This window comes from Schistocerca americana, chromosome 6, assembly GCF_021461395.2.
Source record: "Schistocerca americana isolate TAMUIC-IGC-003095 chromosome 6, iqSchAmer2.1, whole genome shotgun sequence".
NCBI classification, from domain to species: domain Eukaryota; kingdom Metazoa; phylum Arthropoda; class Insecta; order Orthoptera; family Acrididae; genus Schistocerca; species Schistocerca americana.
The window spans coordinates 357,669,093-357,686,068 of NC_060124.1; the positions used below are offsets into that span (position 1 = coordinate 357,669,093).

The 16,976-nt window shown below is 44.8% G+C and overlaps 1 protein-coding gene and 1 non-coding gene across 2 annotated transcripts in view; both read left to right on the forward strand.

Annotated features, from left to right (window-relative positions):
- Positions 1 to 16,976, forward strand: part of LOC124619319 (protein turtle-like) — a 906,568-nt gene that overhangs the window by 594,752 nt on the left and 294,840 nt on the right. The gene's annotated exons all lie outside the window — the stretch shown is intronic.
- Positions 414 to 488, forward strand: Trnat-ugu. The gene has a single exon. It is a non-coding gene; the product is annotated as a tRNA-Thr (tRNA).

Genomic DNA, 16,976 nt, shown 5'->3' on the forward strand with positions numbered 1-16,976 from the left:
TGTTTGACTCAATGCCCAGGCGTATCAAAGACGTTATTACGGCCAGAGGTGGTTGTTCTGGGTACTGATTTCTCAGGATCTATGCACCCAAACTGTGTGAAAATGTAATCACATGTCAGTTCTAGTACAATATATTTGTCCAATGAATACCCGTTTATCATCTGCATTTCTTCTTGGTGTAGCAATTTTAATGTACAGTAGTGTATATAATTCTGGCAATACCGGCCATGACTTTCTTCTTGTATGCGGATGCTCACATATTCCCCGAACTCTTACGGGACTTGGTAAGAATGTCTTCCACGAGTAATGATTGTGTTGGGGTGGGACACTACGAATGTAGTGTGTGGACATACAAGGTGAGAATGTGGGCCCCGCGGGAGACGGATAGTTCCTGCAGTCGCACTATCCTCCGTGCCCTCGGTGGCTCAGATGGATAGAGCGTCTGCCATGTAAGCAGGAGATCCCGGGTTCGAGTTCCGGTTGGGGCACACATTTTCATTTGTCCCCGCTGATATATATCAAGGCCCGTCAGCAGCTGATGGTATTAATGTAATTCTAATTTCGTTCTCAGAATCGGTTGAGGTACTACATATCGTGCACGCTACTCGGTCGACTTTCCTGCTTCGCTGATCTGCCGTTAGAGTGCTCTGAATTGCACTGTGTAATACGACGGTGTGTAACTAAGTCGGTGAGCGTTTTTAACTGAAGAGTTCGTCCACACATGGAGCACTTGCTGCTTCTGCACGACGGCGCACAACAACATCTGCATTAGTCCTAAGCCTGGGGTTCACTGTCATCTATCATAATTCGTACAACCCCAACTCAGCCCCATCCGATTTGCGTCAGTTTTCAAAACACAAAGGACACTTTTGCGGACGTCACTTTGGTAGTGATAAGCGGTGCAAGCAGAGGTGAAGTTGCGGCCGCCGTCAACAAATTCAAACAATCTACAGTAACGGTATCAACAAACTGGTCTCCCATGGGGAGATAAGTGTTCTTCGCCAGGTTGACTATGCTCATAAATAAATACGTAGACATGAATAAGAAAGGTGTAGAATGTTAATAAAATATGTTTTATTGAGAAAGCTGTCCGCCCCAGTAGCTGAGTGGTCAGCGTGACGGATTGCCGTCCTCTGGGCCCGGGTTCGATTCCCGGCTGGGTCGGAGATTTTCTCCGCTCAGGGACTGGGTGTTGTGTTGTGTTCATCATCATTTCATCCCCATCCGGCGTGCAGGTCGCCCAATGTGGCGCCGAATGTAATAAGACCTGCGATATGGCGGCCGGACCTGCCCCGCGAGGGGCCTCCCGGCCAATGACGCCAAACGCTCATTTCATTTCCATTGAGAAAGCTTTAAGAGTTTTCCGATAAAAATTCGTATACCTTGCTTTTCACATGCGCGACATTTCCGGCCGTGAAAGTTGACGCTTTACAAAATATGATTTACACCAGTGTTAACTGTAACGAGAGTATCAATATTCCGCAGTAATATAAACATGAATTTGGCTACTTGGCGTCTCATTCTTTCTTATCTGACCTTGCGCGAGCGCTCATGTATGCGTCTCAGCGCGTGTCAAGGCTGACGTGTGTTGTAGTGACATGATGTCCATCTGAATTTCTAACAAGGGGAGGCCACGACGTTTGGGGCGCGGATTTGCTGCACACTTAGTACACTCGTAGTACTCCATGAGGACATCAAAATGTGTAAACAGTAGCGCGTACTTCTCATGCGTTATTGAAAAAATCGCAAGATAATTTCGGTCGTCAAATATACAGGGTGTTACAAAAAGGTACGGCCAAACTTTCAGGAAACATTCCTCACACACAAAGAAAGAAAATATGTTATGTGGACATGTGTCCGGAAACGCTTACTTTCCATGTTAGAGCTCATTTTATTACTTCCCTTCAAATCGCATTGATCATAGAATGGAAACACACAACAACAGAACGTACCAGCGTGACTTCAAACACTTTGTTACAGGAAATGTTCAAAATGTCCTCCGTTAGCGAGGATACATGCATCGACCCTCCGTCGCATGGAATCCCTGATGCGCTGATGCAGCCCTGGAGAATGGCGTATTGTATCACAGCCGTCCACAATACGAGCACGAACAGTCTCTACATTTGGTACCGGGGTTGCGTAGACAAGAGCTTTCAAATGCCCCCATAAATGAATGTCAAGAGGGTTGCGGTCAGGAGAGCGTGGAGGCCATGGAATTGGTCCGCCTCTACCAATCCATCGGTCACCGAATCTGTTGTTGAGAAGCGTACGAACACTTCGACTGAAATGTGCAGGAGCTCCATCGTGCATGAACCACATGTTGTGTCGTACTTGTAAAGACACATGTTCTAGCAGCACAGGTAGAGTATCCCGTATGAAATCATGATAACGTGCTCCATTGAGCGTAGGTGGAAGAACATGGGGCCCAATCGAGACATCACCAACAATGCCTGCCCAAACGTTCACAGAAATCTGTGTTGATGACGTGATTGCACAATTGCGTGCGGATTCTCGTCAGCCCACACATGTTGATTGTGAAAATTTACGATTTGATCACGTTGGAATGAAGCCTCATCCGTAAAGAGAACATTTTCACTGAAATGAGGATTGGCACATTTTTGGATGAACCAATCGCAGAAGTGTACCCGTGGAGGCCAATCAGCTGCTGATAGTGCCTGCACACACTGTACATGGTACGGAAACTGCTGGTTCTCCCGTAGCACTCTCCATACAGTGACGTGGTCATCGTTACCTTGTACAGCAGCAACTTCTCTGACGCTGACATTAGGGTTATCGTCAACTGCACGAAGAACTGCCTCGTCCATTGCAGGTGTCCTCGTCGTTCTAGGTCTTCCCCAGTCGCGAGTCATATGCTGGAATGTTCCGTGCTCCCTAAGTCGCCGATCAATTGCTTCGAACGTCTTCCTGTCGGGACACCTTCGTTCTGGAAATCTGTCTCGATACAAACGTACCGCGCCACGGCTATTGCCCCGTGCTAATCCATACATCAAATGGGCATCTGCCAACTCCGCATTTTTAAACATTGCACTGACTGCAAAACCACGTTCGTGATGAACACTAACCTGTTGATGCTACGTACTGATGTGCTTGATGCTAGTACTGTAGAGCAATGAGTCGCATGTCAACACAAGCACCGAAGTCAACGTTACCTTCCTTCAATTGGGCCAACTGGCGGTGAATCGAGGAAGTACAGTACATACTGACGAAACTAAAATGAGCTCTAACATGGAAATTAAGTGTTTCCGGACACATGTCCACATAACATCTTTTCTTTATTTGTGTGTGAGGAATGTTTCCTGAAAGTTTGGCCGTACCTTTTTGTAACACCCTGTATACCTGCGCGTGGCCATTTTTTCCATGAAGCGGCGGCAGCCGAGTGGCACCGGCACGGTAGCTCAGCATGTTCGGTCAGAGGGGTAGCTACCCTCTGTAACAATAAAAAAAAACCTGAGTGAATGGATCAACGAAGAACCTAAATGAGTTTCATCGGACGTCCGCCCAGAGCAAATTCAACGAACAACATAGAACAAAATTAGATAAAAAAGAAGTGGTTAGCGTTCAAGCCCCGTAATCGCTGGATCGGTGGTTCGAGTCCCGTTCGTCAGTTTCTTTTTTTATTTTTAACACAGTCATTTTCGTTACTATTTATATTACAATTGATGTAATGTGAAAAGTACGTGTAATCGGATGAACTTTTATTAAATTTACAATGTTATTTGGCTGTCTACAAAAAACATGAGGGAATGAATTCCATGGTACTAGACGGAGCTGTAGAGGACTAAAACTTTAGAGAAAGACAAAGATCGGAATACATCCAGCAAATAATTGAGGATATAGGTTGCAAGTGCTACTCTGAGATGAAGAGGTTAGCATAGAAGAGGAATTCGTGGCGGGCCGCATCAAACCAGTCAGAAGAGTGATGTCCAAAAAAATATATATATAATCTAACTCAGCCTAATCAAATTTACAGGTCCAGAATGAGATTTTCACTCTGCAGCGGAGTGTGCGCTGATATGAAACTTCCTGGCAGATTAAAACTGTGTGCCCGATCGAGACTCGAACTCGGGACCTTTGCCTTTCGCGGGCAAGTGCTCTACCATCTTTTCTTTTTTTTTTATTCACCAAAAACAGTAACAAAAACGGCTACAATGAAACTACATAAATAAGGAGACAGATAATTGCAGTCATAAATTACAGCGTTCAAAAAACGAGTCTTTAGCAGTAGCACAATTTAGCACATCCGAGCTACCAAAGCACGACTCACGCCCGGTCCTCACAGCTTTACTTCTGCCAGTATCTCGTCTCCTACCTTCCAAACTTTACAAAAGCTCTCCTGCGAACCTTGCAGAACTAGCACTCCTGAAAGAAAGGCACACAGTTTTAATCTGCCAGGAAGTTTCATATCAGCGCACACTCCGCTGCAGAGTGAAAATCTCATTCTGGAAACATCCCCCAGGCTGTGGCTAAGCCATGTCTCCGCAGTATCCTTTCTTTCAGGAGTGCTAGTTATGCAAGGTTCGCAGGAGAGCTTCTGTAAAGTTTGGAAGGTAGGAGACGAGATACTGACAGAAGTAAAGCTGTGAGGACCGGTCGTGAGTCGTGCTTCGGTAGCTCAGATGGTAGAGCACTTGCCCGCGAAAGGCAAGGGTGCTATTTACAAAATTGCTAAGGAGAGGTCGAGATTGCAAAACCATTGTGTAAAATTACAAGAATATTGAATGATACAGGATTTGAAAACTAACAAATGAAAATTCAATTCTGAATCATCTTCTTCAGTTTGGAAGTTGCTGTTGACTTTTTCCCTGCTTGCGAAATAAATTAATGTATTCTGTAAAAGCGTTCCAAACAAATACAAATAATTTCAACCCCATTAGTTTTTTCGAGTATATATGGAGGTACGGGGATCAACTGTCATCACTACTAAACTTGCCGCTTTCAAAGCCAGCGTCATAACTGGAATGGAAAAAATATTCATTGAATGATATGTTATGGGTAAGAAGTGATTACTTTTTCATTTTCACAGAAATTCATGACCCACACAATTGCATGGGTCGGGGCTGTTTTAGATACTTAAATGACTTCTTATAGTGACATTCACGAAAGTTGTTACAGTTTTTCGACAAACAAGGTAAATATTACGCTTCAGACATCTATATTTTTGTCCTCTGCTTGAAATTGCATTGCCTGCAGCAATAAATGGAGTACAGACCATTAGCAGTAGACCACAGCTGATACCTACGTAGCGCTTCATCATCATATTCTGTATTTGCTGATTTATGTATTTTCTTTGGTGGCTCTTTATAAGATCCACTTGCATGTTCTACGCCAAAAGATGAAAAATTAGCGCTCCTGCAATCACCTGTCGGAAACGCACTGAAGTATTCCTCTTTGAATTCATCAATAAGCCCTAAAAATAAAACAACGCACTGTGACACTAAGGCTAACAGCTAGTGGTAATATGACATGTCCTTTCCATAATCTGCTCCAGATCCACCTCAGCATTGGATGGAATGAGCATACTCCAGTGACAAAGTCCCAACACGCGCAACTGTGCGTACGGAAGTTACAGTCATCGTAACTATGAAATTATTTAAAATCTTTTAGCTGATTAGTCTTTAATTGGTTCAGCAGATATTTCAAAGTTTCAAACATTTTTTTCCAATATCAAAATGCAGCAATTAGAACGCTCAACGATGCAGATGCTCCAGACCTGCCAGCCTGAAATTTGGCAAAACGTAAGACACAATATCTCGCGTATCTAACAAGACATCGATATGTTTCGAGTTTTATACAAAGCAGCGATTCCTGCACAATCGTTTCATTCAGAACTCAGTGACATAGTGCAATATTATGACGCTACAACGCAACAAATCAACACCCAGACAATTGTACGTTCTAGGTCCAAAAGGAACACCAGTTCATTTTCCAGAGCTGAACTTTTCTACAGTGGTGCTCGTATGGCTGGCTGACATCGCTTGGTAAATCGCCCGTGTGTGGCGGGGGTCGAAGCGAGGACCGAGTGCAAGCGATATCTCCAGCTATCTGTCGATCGTGTATTAAGCTCTTAACAAGTTGAAATTCCAACTCATCCCAACAAGGTGTGCATATCGTTCTCGAGAACGTTGTGACTACCTGGTCGCTTCTGAGGAACTCTCAGCCAGTCCTCTTCCTCTCGCGTCGGAGAAGCGACTGAGAAACAGAAGATGTGAACGTGCGGCTGTGACAGTGGAGTTGCAGGCTGAGTTGGTGGCGCGGGCGTCCGCGACGCCAGAGCTGATAAGCGCCGCACAAAGGGCGGGCCCTTAATCTGCTTGCCTGGCAGTTTTAACGCCTCCCCTGGCGCTGCCCTGCCCTGTGCCCTCCTACGACGCTGGCCGCGATGCTCTTTCCCAAAAGGACGACCCAGCTGCCCGGACGTCGGCGCTTAGCTAAGGGCAGCGGGGAGCGCCCGGGACAGAAAACACCGGCTGATAAGACAGAGACGTACAGCGCGCACGCTTCGCTGCAATTTTCGCCATTCTCCGCTTCCACTCACAGTTGACAGGTTCAACTCTCTGCAGATGTTGGTTATATCTGAGTTGACGTTAGAATGAGCTGCAAGGAAGTTTTAGAATCTATTTCAATTTTGCTGGTACATATGCAGCAATGCAACAAATACACTACTGGCCATTAAAATTGCACACCAAGACGAATTGCAGATGATAAACGGGTATTCATTGTACAAATATATTATACTAGAACTGACATGTGATTACATCTTCACGCAGTTTGGTTGCATAGATCCTGAGAAATCAGTACCCAGAACAACCACCTCTGACAGTAATAACGGCCTTGCTACGCCTGGGCATTGAGTAAAACAGAGCTTGGATGGCGTGTACAGGTACAGTTGCCCATGCAGCTTCAACACAATACCACAGTTCATCAAGAGTAGTGACCAGCGGATTGTGACGAGCCAGTTGCTCGTCCACCATTGACCAGACGTTTTCAATTGGTGAGAGATCTGGAGATCGTGCTGGCCAGGCCAGCAGTCGAACATTTTCTGTATCCAGAAATTCCCGTACGGGACCTGCAACATGCGGTCGTGCATTATCCTGCTGAAATGTAGAGTTTCGTAGGGATCGAATGAAGGGTAGAGCCACGTGTCGTAACACATCTGAAATGTAACGTCCACTGTTCAAAGTGACGTCAATGCAAATGGCACCCCATACCATCACGCCGGGTGATACGCTAGTATGGCGAAGACAAATACACGCTTCCAATATGCGTTCACCATGATGTCGCCAAGCACGGATACGACCATCATGATGCTGTAAACAGAGCCTGGATTTATCCGAAAAAATGACTTTTTGCCAATCGTGCACCCAGGTCCGTCGTTGAGTACACCATCGCAGGCGCTCCTGTCTGTGATGCAGCGTCAAGGATAACCGCAGCCATGGTCTCCGTGCTGATAGTCCATGCTGCTGCAAAAGTCGTCGAACTGTTCGTGCAGCTGGTTGTTGTCTTGCAAACGTCCCTATCTGTTGACTCAGGGATCGAGACGTGCCTGTCATCTCGATTGCTAGTGATACGAGGCCGTTGGGATCCAGCACGGCGTTCCGTATTACCCTCCCTTCTGCTAACAGTCATTGGATCTCGACCAACGCGAACAGCAATGTCGCGATACGATAAACCGCAATCGCGATAGGCTACAATCCGACCTTTATCAATGTCTGATACGTGATGGTACGCATTTCTCCTCCTTACACGAGGCATCACAACATCGTTTCACTAGGCAACACCGGTCAACTGCTGTTTGTGTGTGAGAAATCGGTTGGAAACTTTCCTCATGTCAGCGCTTTGTAGGTGTCGCCACCGGCGCCAACCTTGTGTGAATGGCCTGAAAAGATAATCATTTGCGTATCACAGCATTTTCTTCCTGTCGGTTAAATTTCGCGTCTGTAGCACGTCATCTTCGTGGTGTAACAATTTTAATGGCCAGTGGTGTATGTCTGAAAAAACAGCGCGCGAATCGCGCTTTCGGGGAGGGGTGGGAGGGTGTCTTACTGCCCGGTTCCTATTTGAGCTAGGAACATGGAGTAAAAAGTTTTTAGTTTAACCCGACCCACGGTCATTTACGAGGGTCGGTCAAAAAGTAATGCCTCCCATTTTTTTTTTCTACTTAAAGAAATTAAGTTAAGTGAAAAATTTGAATTTGGCGCCATTCCTCAAACCTTCTTCTGCATTCCACTGCAGTAGTAACTTTCTGTGTCAACAGGTGGCAGCACAGCAGAAGTTTGTAAGATGCCCGACATCGATGTTCGTTTGAGACAGCGTTGTGTGATTGAATTCTTGAATGCAGAAGGTGAAACGCCCATACGCATTCATGAAAGACTGAAGAAGGTGTATGGTGCTGTGACAGTGGATGTCAGCACTGTTAGACAATGGGTTCGTCGTTGTAAGGAAGCTGAAGGGCAAACACCGTTGACTGACGAAAAGCGGAGCGGCAGGCCGGTGAGTGCAGTGACTCCACACAACATTCAGCAAGTTGATGACATCATTCGTGGTGACCGTCGGGTGACTGCAGATGAAGTGTGTCGCATTATTTCTCTTAGTAAAGGCAGTGTGATCACGATTATTAAACAATTGGGGTACTCAAAAGTTTGTGCACGGTGGGTTCCAAGAATGTTAACCGATCAGAATAAAGAGGCAAGGAAAACAATAGCCTCCCAACACTTGAAGCGCTTCTGTTTGGAGGGAGATGAGTTTCTGAAAAAAATTGTGACCGGGGACGAAACATGGGTGCATTTTTTTGAACCCGAATCAAAGAGTCAGTCAATGGAGTGGCGTCACACAAGCTCGCCGAGGAAGAAAAAATTCAAAACTGTGCGATCGGCAGGGAAAGTTATGGCAACAGTTTTCTGGGATACAGAGGGTGTGATTCTGGTTGATTTTTTGGAGCAGGGATGCACAATAAATTCTGTTCAATACGTCACAACCCTCAACAAACTTAAAGCACGTCTTCAGCGAGTTCGCCCAACAAAATCAATGGCAGATGTTCTTCTTTTGCATGACAATGCAAGACCACACACCAGTCGTCACACCTCTGACGAGATTGTCAAAATTGGATGGGAAGTTTTGCCTCATCCCCCATACAGCCCTGACCTGGCACCATCAGACTTCCATCTGTTCGGGCCACTAAAAGAAGCTCATCGTGGGATTCATTTTGAAGATGAGGAGGCCGTCAAAACATCCGTGCGTCAATGGCTTAGGAAGCAGAGCTGTGATTTTTACCGTGCTGGGATACATGCCCTTGTTCAAAGATGGACCAAAACTGTAGAGATGGGCGGAGATTACATTGAAAAATGACAAAATGATCCTCAATGTTGTGGTTTTCAACCTATGTAATTGCATTTAAATTTCCTGACAATTAAACGTAGAAAAAAAAAATAGGAGGCATTACTTTTTGACTGACCCTCGTATATAGCCATTCCAACATCTATGTCTTACTGTAGGTACGTTACAGTATATTAAGCAAAGCTTGAACGACGAGCCGGAGCTGTCGCCCAGGCAAATTGTGCGATTAATTCCTTCTGCAAAAGATTTTAATTGAGTTGAAATTAATGCTCAGCTAATGGCACCATTTGCGCGTGCACCGTTCGGATTTTACGTGCAAAAACAGTCTCCCTTGAATGACTCCGAATTAGAGCGAGACTGATGGTTCAGATTTGGTCCACCAGTGTATCGGACCTTGTCTAAGATAATTTTTAACCTATTGGGAGGTCTGTGAAGCGCGCCAATTCCATAATTTAAACTTTGCACGAAGGTACATAAACAGATAAACGCAAAACATAATTTTTTATCCAAAAATCTTTGTACGTTGTCGAAAAATAACTGATATAAAAGTCGAGCTAAATGCAGCACGTGAAATTCGTTCTTGCTTGAACTGAATGCGAGGAAACATTTTAAAGTGAATCAAATAAATAAAAAGTGCATTCTTACGAGAAAATTGAAAGTTCGCTTTCAAAAATCTAACTTCATTCGTATTTTACCTGCAAGAATACTCTTTTCGTGAGGTTTCTTTCAGTGCGCCTCCTCTGTACTTAAAATTTGTTCGAATCGTTTCAAATTTTGTAAGAAAGCAGACAAACACAGGTAACTGATGGCCTCCTGTTGTTTTGTGAAAGCTTTATCCGTTGCACAGTATAAGCAACATGGTTCGAAAGACATTAACTACACCTGTACCAGATCAGTCGTCGCCCGACCCAACATAAATCTACATCAGTTTCCAAGCTGTGGCGGTCTAATATCAAAATTATGGTAGAGTTTAAGTTAGCAACCAGAATGAAAAATGCTCCTATTATAGCATAAAAAAGGCGAATATTTCCTGGGAAGAGATGCGATGTAAAAGAAGGGGACTATCTGGCAGCTTCCAAAATGTTTAAATGAAAACATCTTGACATATTCGCACTTTATTACGAGGTAACACCACTTTCCCAGCACAGAGAGCTCTCTTAACTGCACGTTTTTAGCACACCTGGATGTTGCAATTTACAGACTAAAGTGACTGATCCTTTGTCCAAAATCCAGAAGATTCGCCAGTCACAGTAAAAAATATATGATGTCTTATGGCTGAAAAGGATAAATGTAATAGAAAAGCTTTTCTGGGGGGACGGGGGGGGGGGGGGGGGGGGGGAATTTCTGCGGATGGATTAGAAGAGCACGGATGTGTCAAGACCTTTTGATTTAAATGTCTTTGAACGGCCACATAAGTCGAAAAGCTAATTCCATTCCTGTACATGTTTAACTCCGCCTATGATATATTCGTGCTGGCGTTGTGCTTCATAACAGAAGCAAGAATTAACAAAAATCAAGACACGTTCGTAGAATTGGTCGACCTGGAAGGACTGTTCGACAGTGCAAAATGGTGAAAGATGTCCTCAGAAAAAATACGTGTAACTATACGGAAAAACGGGTGCAATGTGTAAAAGAACCAAGAGGAAAAAAAGAAAGGACAAGAAAGATGTGGTCCGATTAGAAAGCGTCGGAGGCAGGAATGAAGCTTTTCGCCCCTACTGTTCTGTCTATACGTCTTTAATTTTCCTGTAGGCAGCATCTATCTTACGTCTAGTGATATATGCTTCTACGTCCTTACGTTTGTCCTCTAGCCAATCCCCCTGGGCCATTTTGCACTTCCTGTCGATCTCATTTCTTAGACGCTTCTATTCCCTTTCGTCTGCTTCATTTATTGCATTTTTACATTTTCTCCGTTCATCGATTAAATTCTATATATCTTGTGTTACCCAAGGATTTTTACTAGCCTTCATCTCTTTACCTTCTTGATCCTCTGCTGCTTTCACTGTTTCATGTCTCAAAGCTACCCATTCTTCTGCTGCTGTATTCCTTTCCCCTGTTCTTATCAATCGCTCCCTAATGCACCCTCTGAAACCTCCACAACATCTGGTTCTTTCAGTTTATCCAGGTCCCATCTCCTTAAATTCCTGCCTTTTTTCAGTTTCTTCAGTTTTAATGTGCAGTTTATAACCAATAAATTGTCGTCAGAGTCCACACCTGCCCCTGGAAATTTCTTACAGTTTAAAACCTGTTTCCGAAATCTCTGTCTTACCATTACATAATCAATCTGAAATCTTCCAGTGTCTCCAGGTCTCTTCCATATTCATCTGTTACTTTTCCTTCTCATCCAGTTTATTGCTGACCGGTTCGGTTTGCTCTCATTCTATATTCAGGATTCATTGGACTGGTCATTGCACTCAAGAGATTTTTCTCATTTCCACTGACGACGATAGCATTGTCATCCACAAATCTTACGATGGTACACTGTGTGATCAAAAGTATCCGGATACCCTCAAAAACATACATTTTTCATATTAGGTGAATTGTGCTGCCACCTACTCCCAGGTACTCCATATTAGCGACCTCAGCAGTCATTAGGCATCGTAAAAGAGCAGAAAGGGATGCTCCGCGGAACTAACGGGCTTCGAACATGGTCAGATGATTGGGTGTCACTTGTGTCATACGTCTGTACGAGAGATTTCCACACTCCTAAGCATACGTAGGTCCACTGTTTCCGATGTGATAGTGAAGTGGAAACGTGAAGGGACATGTGCAGCAAAAAAGCGTACAGGCCAACGTCGTCTGTTGACTGACAGAGACAGCCGATTGTTGAAGAGGGCCGTAATGTGTAAAGGACAGACATCGATCAAGAACATCACACAGGAATTCCAAACTGCATCAGGATCCACTGCAAGTATTATGACAGTTAGGCGGGATGTGAAAAAACTTGGATTTCATGGTCGAGTAGCTGCTTATAAGCTTCACATCACGTCGGTAAATGCCAAACGACGCCTCGCTTGGTGTAAGGAGCGCAAACATTAGATGATCGAACATTGTAAAAACGTTTTGTGGAGTGACGAATCTCGGTACACAATGTGGCAATCTGGTGGCAGGGTGTGAGCATGGTGAATGCACGGTGAACGTCATCTGCGAGCGTGTGTAGTTCCAACAGTAAAATTCGGAGGCGGTGGTATTAAAGTGGGGTCGTGTTTTTCATGGAGGGGGCTTGCAGCCCTTATTGTTTTGCGTGGCACTATCACAGCACAGGCCTACATTGATGTTTCAAGCACCTTCTTGCTTCCCACGCTTGAAGAACAATTCAGGGATGGCTATTGCGTCTTTCAACACGATCGAGAACCTGTTCATAATACACGGCCTGTGGCAGAGCGGTTACACGACAGTAACAATCCTGTAATGGACTGGCCTGCACAGAGTCCTGACCTGAATTCTATAGAACACCTTTGGGATGTTTTGGAACGCCGACTTCGAACCAGGCCTCACCGACCGACATCGATACCTCTCCTCAGTGCAGCACACCGTGAAGAATGGGCTGCCAATCCCCAAGAAATCTTCCAGCACCTGATTGAACGTATGTCTGCGAGAGTGGAAGTTGTCATCAAGGCTAAGGGTGGGCCAACACCATATTGAATTGCAGCATTACCGATGGGGAGCGCTACGAACTTGTAAGTCATTTTCAGCCAGGTGTACGTATAATTTTGATCACATAGTGTACATACAATTTTATAGTATACTCAGGTGACAAATGTCATGGGATACCTCTTAATATTTTGTCGGACCTTCTTTTGTCCGGCGCAGTGCAGCAACTCGACGTAGCATGGACTCAAAAAGTCCTCTGCAGATATATTGAACCGTACTTCCTCTACATTCGTCCATAACTGCGAAAGTGTTGCTGGTACAGGATTTTGTACACGAACTGAGCACTGGTTTACATCCCACAAATGTTTGATGGGATTCATGTCGGTCGATCTAGGTTGCCAAACCATTCGCTCGATATGTTCAGAATGTCCTCCAAACCATTTGCGAACAGTCGTGGTTCGGTGACATGACGCGTTGTCATTCATAAAAATTCCATCGTTGTTTGGGCATATGAAGCCCATGAATGGCTCTAAATGGTCTCCAAGTAGCCGAGCATAACCATTTCCTGTCAATGATCGGTTCAGTTGGACTATGTAAACACAGCCTACACCATTATGGAACCACTGCCAGCTAGCACAGTACTTTGTTGATAACTTGCGTCCATGACTTCGTGGGGTCTATGCCACACTCTAACCCTACCATCAGGTCATACCAACTGAAATCAGGCTTCATCTGACGAGGCCACAGTTTTACAGTCTTCTAGTGTCCAACCGATATCATCGGGGCCCTGGAGACTTACTGCAGGCGATGTTGTGCTGTTAGCAAAGGTACTTGAGTCATTCGTCTGCTGCCGTAGCCCATTAACGCCAAATTTTGCCGCACTGTCCTAACTAATACGTTCGTAGTAGTCCGACATTTATTTCTGCGGCTATTCACGCTCTCCGCTGCTCTCAGTCGTTAAGTAAAGGCTGCCCATGCAGAGAGGTAACGCCTGAAATTTGGTATTCTCGGCACAGTCTTGACACTGTGGCTCTCAGAATTTTAATTCCCTAACGATTTCACCTTTTCACATGAATAGATTCTTTCACATGAAAGACATGAGTACAAACGACAGCTCCGCCAATGCACTGCCCGTTTATACTTCGTGTACGCGATACTACCGCCATCTGCATGTGTGCATATCGCTATCCCATAACTTGTCTCCTCATTGTACATGCCACATTTAATAAAGTACCAAAGTAGATGCTCTCACTAAAAATAACATTTTTTTAGTGGCATTTTCACGTCACTCATACAGTTGCAACAAGTCTGTCTATCGCTTGAGCCTCGTCCCATATTTATGCAGGGTCAGCCATGGTTAATCGGATTTGGCATGTTAATTTTAAGGGGTGGCCGCCAACCCATACCCCCCGGGATGGAATCAGTGTACCCCCAACTGTCTGTGTCGAGTGTAAACCATGGAATAGTGCGAATGCCAAAAAGAAGGCATCTCCCTCATCTGAGTATACCCATCCCTTCACAGTTTCAGACATTGACTCTGGACTGAAGGACCTCAAACCTCTTAAGGCACCTGGATTCGATGGTATCCATCCAGAATTCCTGATCCATATGGGAGGAAAAGCTAAGAAATGGCTGGCAGAATTCTTCACTGACATCCTGCTGACTGGTCAACTTCCATCAGAGTTTAAAAAGGCGAAGATAATATCTGTTCTGAAACCTCGCAAACCCAGCAACAAGGTAGAAAACTATCGCCCCATTTCCCTACCCAGCTGCTGCTACAAGCTTTTTGAAAGGCTAATATATAACAGAATAAGTAGCGCTATCTTGGAGAACGTTCCAGTTGATCAGGCAGGCTTCAGAGCAGGGTGTAGCTGCTGCCACCAAGTATTGTCTCTCACATCCTTCATAGAGTCAGGATACCAAATGAAGCAGAAAACATCTGTGGCATTTGTTGATCTAACTGCCGCCTTCGACACTGTGTGGAGAGAAGGCCTTATCTACAAATTTCTCCGCATCATACCCTGCAGAACAATGGCTCGACTGATTAACAGCATGCTAAGTGATCGGAAGTTCCAGGTAATCAGTGGAAGCAACATAAGTAAGGAGAGGAACCTGAACAACGGATTGCCTCATGGATCAGTTCTCTCACCCTTACTGTTTAACCTATATCTATCTGATCTACCTGACACTTCGTCCAGAAAATACTGCTATGCCGATGACCTGGCTCTAGCCGTAAAACATCAGGAAATGAAGACAACAGAAGAGATTCTAGCCAATGACCTGTCTGCATTAGATAATTACTTCAGAATCTGGAGACTACAACCCAGTGTGAGTAAAACAGAAGTGTGTTGTTTCCATCTAAATAACCGGTTGGCGAACGTAAAACTGGAAGTAAGTTTCAGAGGCAGAATTCTTCGTCATAATTGGAACCCAAAATATCTTGGTGTCTTCCTGGATCGTACACTATGCTTCAAACAACACCTTCTTAACTTAGCTCAAAAGCTGAGGACTCGAAACAACATCCTCCATAAGCTATGCGGAACTACCTGGGGATCTTCAGCAACCGCCCTGCGATCTTCAGCTCTGGGCTTGGTGTTTGGATGAACAGTCATCATACAAGGCTTGTTGATACCCAGCTAAATACGACAATGCACATAATATCTGGCGCAATCAGATCTACTCCAGTTTATTGGCTTCCACTGTTAACCGGTATAATGCCTCCTGATCTACGCAGATGTATTGCCCTTATGAGAGAATTCCACAAGATCTCCAGGAATAACCTACCCGTGCATAGCGACCTGCCACTTTTAAATCGCAAGAGACTGAAATCACGCCATCCAACTCTGTGCGATGCTGCTGACATGGTTGCTAAGAATTTCAAATCTCTTGAAGAATGGAAAGGTCGGTGGGAAGCAGTGACAGATGTGCACCTGCATAACTTCTTTTCAGGTGCTAAACTTCCAAGTGGATTCGACTAACCACGCAAGACCTGGACTACTCTCAACAGAATCTGTACCAGCCATGGGCGATGCAGGGATGCTCTCTTTAAGTGGAAGAAGCTGCCTGATCCAGATTGTGACTGCGGGGCTCCATACCAGACTGTTCACCACATTGTCAGTGAATGCAGGATTCGAGCCTATCACGGCGCCAAAGAGGACTTCCTGCTAGCAACTCCAGATGCAGTGCGCTGGATTGAAGGACTGGATATTCAGTTATAAAGACAAACTTAAGTTTCTTGTGTGTCAATATGTACATATGTATAAGTAATTTAGTCTCATGATATGTCTGTATTAGCCATACTCTAAATAAATAGTGCGAATGTGTTCAGGTACCTGCGAGCCGTGCAACTGAACTTGGTGACCAGCCCGGTATCCACCTAGCGGGATGTGTAAAACCACCTAAAAACCACATCCAGGCTGGCTGGCACACCTGCCCTCGTTGTTAACCCGCCGGGCGGATTCGATCCGGGGCCGGCGCGCCTACCCGAGTCCAGAACGCAGCGCGTTAGCGCTCTCGGTTACCCTGGCGGGTACAGTTGCACCAAGTATCTTATTTAAATGAGTAGTTTCTCAACAGAAGTAGCAAGTCGAAAGTTTATGCCTGCTTTTTCGTAGTAACTGACACTAGTTGACCCAAAAAGTGGAAATTGTCGAGACTCATTTGTAGAATCTGTGCACATTTTGGGAGAGTACACAAGAAACTATAGCTCAATTGTGCTGATATTGCACATCCTTTCCTTTTTCAGTTCTTTGGGCTTTAAATAATCATAAACCACAATAACATTCTCTTTATAAGTGCTCCTGTGACACATGAGGTGACACTGAAACTGAAACGTGATTCGTGTCATATTGTTGCTTATCGTATGGTGAGTCGTATAGCGTTTCGTATCATCCCAGTCGGAACATAGATATCACACCTACACTCGTCGCTTTATTGCAACGTGTCGTATTTCGTATCGTCTCACAAGTCAGAGTGATCACTGCCTATCGTTCGTGTGCATTCAGCCTTAAGCTGTCCTCTCTTCGCGA